Below are 4803 nucleotides of genomic sequence, written 5' to 3'. Positions count from 1 at the left end.
AAGGCACCCCCATTTTTCCTTGTCTTTTCATCTCCAGAGTAATATATCATATGGTCATCTGACTCAAAATGCCCCATGCCAGTCCATCTCATCTCCCCAATGCCTAATATTTTGATGAGTGTGGCCACCATGAATTTTGATGAATACCATCACAAAAATCTAAGCCAAAATGGGAAAGGAGAAGAACCATATCAACATCGTCATTGGATACATAGATTTGGGCAAGTCCACCACTCCTGGCCCCCTGATCTACAGATATGTTGGGGTTGACAAGAGAGCTATTGAGAAATTCGAGAAGGAAGCTGTGGAGATGGGAAAGGGCTCCTTCAAATACACCTGGATCTTGGATAAACTAAAAGTTGACCGTGAGCATGGCATCACCATTGATGTATCTCTGTGGAAATTTGAGACCAGCAAGTCCTACGTGACCATTATTGCTGCCCCAGGACACAGGGACTTTATGAAAAACATGATTACAGAAACATCATGGGCTGACTCTGCCGTTCTGATTGTTGCTGCTGATGTTGGTGAATTTGAGGCTGGTATTTCAAAGAACGGGCCCACCCGTGAGCATGCCCACTGGGGGTGAAGCAACTGCTTGTTGGTGTTAACAGGATGAATTCCACCGAGCCACCTACAGCCAGAAGAGATATGAGGAAATCATTAAGGAAGTCAGCACCTACATCAAGAAAATTGACTGACACAGTAGCCTTTGTGCAAATTTCTGGTTGGAATGGTGACTACATGCTGGAGCAACGTGCTAATATGCCTTGGTTCAAGGGATTGAAAGTCACCCAAAAGAATGCCAGTGCCAGTGGAACCACAGTGCTTGAAGCTTTGGATTGCATCCTGCCACCAACTCATCCAACTAATAAGCCCCTGCATCTGCCTCTCCAGGATGTCTACAAGATTGGTGGTATCAGTACTGTTCCTATGGAGAGAGTGGAGACTGGTGTTTCCAAGCCTGGCATGGTGGCCACATTTGCTCCAGTCAGTGTTACCACAGAAGTAAAGTCTGTTGAAATGCACCATGAAGCTGAGTGAAGCTCTGCCTGGTGACAACGTTGACTTCAATGTTAAGAATATTTCTGTGAAAGATGTTTGACATGGCAACATAGCTGGTGACAGCAATGGAAGCAACTGGCTTCACTGATCAGGTGATCATCTTAAACCATCCTAGCCAAATCAGTGCTGGTTATGCACCTGTGCTCAATTGTCACACGGCTCATGTTGCTTGCAAATTTTCTGAGCTCAAAGAGAAGATTGATCACCGTTCTGGTAAGAAGCTGGAAGATGGCCCCAAATTCTTGAAGCCTGGTGATGCTGTCCTTGTTGATATGGTTCCTGGCAAGTCCATGTATGTGGAGAGCTTGTCTGACTACCCTCCTTTGGGTAGCTTTGCTGTCCATGACATGAGGCAGACTGTTGCTGTGGGTGTCATCAAGGCAGTGGGCAACAAGGCTGCTGGAGCTGGCAAGGTCACCAAGTCTGCTCAGAAAGCTCAGAAGGCTAAATGAATATTACCCATAACACCTGCCACCACCATCTTCATCAGTGGTGGAAGAATGGTCTCAGAACTGTTTATCTCAATTGGCTATTTAAGTTTAATAGTAAGAGACTGGTTAATGACAATGTACTGTGAAACTTTCAAAGGAAAGGTTATGTTTTGTGGACCGTTTGTTTTCTTTTTTTGTGTGTGTGGCAGTTTTAGTTGTTCGTTTTTAAAATAAGTTCTTTTTTAAAGGAAATAACTTGACCAAAACTTAGTCACAGTATTTTGAGACCCATTAAAACAAAAGTCAAATGAGAAAAAAAAAGGTGATCAAACAATTAAATAATGTGTGGAAATTATCTACTGATACAATGAATATTACATGCAACTATATTTTGCTGAAGACTATTTTAAAATAACTGGAACAGTGTATCAACAGGGGACTTCCAGAAATACAAGCTATAGTCAGAAGAGACTATAGAATGAGGAATATTGTTGCTGATGTTGGATAATCTCAGTAGAAAGCAGAGAATACCAGAAAGATGTTTACTTGTATCTTACTGACTATGCAAAATTATTCAGCCACATAATCATAACACATTGTGGCTAACATTGAGAATGGAAATCCCAGAACATTTGATTATGTTCATGGGAAATCTGTACATGGACCAAGACACAGTTGTCCAAACTATACAAGGAAACACTGAATGATTTAAAATCAGGAAAGATGTGTATCATTGTTGTATCCTTCCTCCATTCCCATTCAATCTGTATGCTGAGTATATTATTTAAGAAGTTGGATCATATGAAAAAGAAAGCAGTATCAGGTTTGGATGAAGACTCATCAACAACTTGCATTATGCAGGTGACACAACTTCACTTGCAAAAAGTAAATAATATTTTAAGTACTTACTGAAGAAGATCAAAGACTGCACCCTTCAATATTCATTGCATCTCAACACCAAGAAAAGAAAAATTCTCACCACTGGAACAATAGACATGATAGTTGGACATTGTCAATGATTTCTTTTAACTTGGATCCACAATAAATACTCATGGTAGTGGAAATAAGGAACTCAAAAGGCATGCTGCATTTAGAAAATCTGCTGTCAAAGACCCTTGAAAGTGCTAAAGAGCAATGATGTCAGTTTGAAGACTAAGGTGCACCTGATCCAAGTCATAATCTCTTCAATTGCTTCCTACATATCTAAAAGTTGGACAATGAATAAGGATGACAGAAGAATTGATGCCTTTGAGTTGTGGTATTAGAGAAGAGTACTGGTATCTCATGGGCTGATAAAAGAACAAATAAGTCTGTTTTGGAGGAAGTGTGGATAGGATGCTTCTTAGACGCAAGGATGATGTAATTTCATCTCACATACTTTGGACATGATGTCAAGAGGGTTCCTTTCTTATAAAAAGACATCACACTGGGAAAGGCAGAGCATCCAAGAAGGAGAGGAAGGTCCTCAACAAGACAGGCTGACACAGTGACAGTAACAGTAACAGTGAGTTCAAGCTTGTCCAAGACCATGAGGACGGCACAGCATAAGGTAAAGTTCCAACCGGTTAGTCACTATTAGGTGGAATCGATCAAGAGCACATAATAACAACAAAGATAACGGCTTCCTGCATGGGAATCCACATTAAAGCTGGTTCCAGCACAATCAACTATTCTGAGATTTCCATTCTTCTCACTGTTAGCCACAATGTATTATGATCCATGTGGTTGGATGACTTTTCATAGTCAGTAAGACAAGTAAACAATCAGCATATTGCTGCTTTCCTTACTTCATTTCTGATACCAGCTGCTCACACAGCACTCTTTCTCTCTGACTCTACTCTGTGGGGATGTAGAGGACTTTGGCCTTGGAGTCATGACTCACTCATTCACTGCAGTGATTCACGTAACTCAGGAAAGATATAGATTATGCTTACAAGTACTGGTTTTATTATAGTAAAAGGATGTACTTAGGATAAGGAAGAGATTAATAAAGTGAGGTCTGGGAAGGTTCCCAACTGGGAGCGGCGATGTCTCAGAGGGCATGCCACCCTGCCTTTGCCAAACAGGATGCTCTGGCCCTAAGTGTTCCAGGATTTTCTTGGCCAGACCAGTATGGTAGGTTAAATCACACCTCCTGAGACTAATATTGGCCTCAGTCTGGTCTGGCTTTCCAATAGTCCACAGCACATAACTCAGACCAAGGCACTCTCATTATTCCAATGGTTATTTCTCTGGAGGCAAAGTCAAAGATCACCTCATTTTTGGTAAAGCTAAATCCTTGACCCTGAAATTACTGAAAATCACTTGTTTGTTTTGTGCTGTCAAGTCACTGTGACTCATAGTGACCCTATGCACAACAGCTCTGAACCCTGCTCTATCCTGAGCCAACTAACTGCACTGTCTCTGTCTCAGAAAATCACTTGTACTTTATTAACGTCTTTTAAAGTTTTAGCAGGATTGTGTCATTGACTGAGCTCTTCTGCCTGTTTGGCTCAGAGAATGGTTTTCAAGTAGAAGAAAGTCCTTCATTGTTGCCTCCGGGCTCTCTTTCTTCCTAATTTTGTAGCACATTTTTAGCCAGAAATGCCATAGGCTCAACTCTGGAAGAACTGTTCTCTGTCTTTGAGCCTGATTGAGAAAGTGTGTCTAAAACATTGAAGAATCTTCTACACTAACATTACAGTATAATTACCAGGAAGGAAAAGGGAGGGAGTGGGGAGTAGAAAAATCAATAAACAGATCAACTAAAAAAAGTCATTGCCACCAAGTCAGACTGATTCATACCTGAACCTCCAGTGAGTTCTCAGAGGTTATAAATGCTCTTCTTTCTCTAAAGAAGCAGCTTGTGGATTCGAACCACTTCCCTTTGGGTTGTCAGCACAACTTCTTACCCACTAGGCCACCAGAAAGAACTTACTAAGATGGGTAAAGGGAAAGGCACTATGGAATGAGTGACCAGAAGTTGTGAGTACTATAATTAATTAATATTACAAAACAAAATATGCCAGAAGTTCAAGATGGATTTAGAAGAAGCTGTGGCACAAGGGATGATATCATAGCTGATATCAGATGGATCCTGGCTGTAAACAAAGAATACCAGGAAAATGTCTAATTGTGCTTTATTGATTATGCAAAGACATTTGACTATGTGGGTTGTAACAAATTATGGATAATAGTGAGAAGAATGGGAGTCCCAGAACACTTAATTGTGCTTGTGTGAAACCTATACCTAGACCAAGTGGCTATTGTACAAATAGAGCAAGGAAATACTACATGTGTTTCCTTAAAATCAGGAAAGGTGTGCATC

General features: G+C 40.8%; 1 pseudogene; it reads left to right on the top strand.

The window, feature by feature from the left end:
* The first annotated feature begins 169 nt into the window (after nucleotides 1-169).
* Nucleotides 170-1517, top strand: LOC102848514 (annotated as a pseudogene).
* The last annotated feature ends 3286 nt before the right edge of the window (nucleotides 1518-4803 follow it).

This window comes from Elephantulus edwardii, unplaced genomic scaffold (genome assembly GCF_000299155.1).
Source record: "Elephantulus edwardii isolate Elephantulus edwardi_28Jun2011 unplaced genomic scaffold, EleEdw1.0 scaffold00051, whole genome shotgun sequence".
NCBI classification, from domain to species: Eukaryota; Metazoa; Chordata; class Mammalia; order Macroscelidea; family Macroscelididae; genus Elephantulus; species Elephantulus edwardii.
The sequence above is the reverse complement of the archived record's forward strand: the minus strand, read 5'-3'. Positions and strand labels throughout refer to the sequence as shown.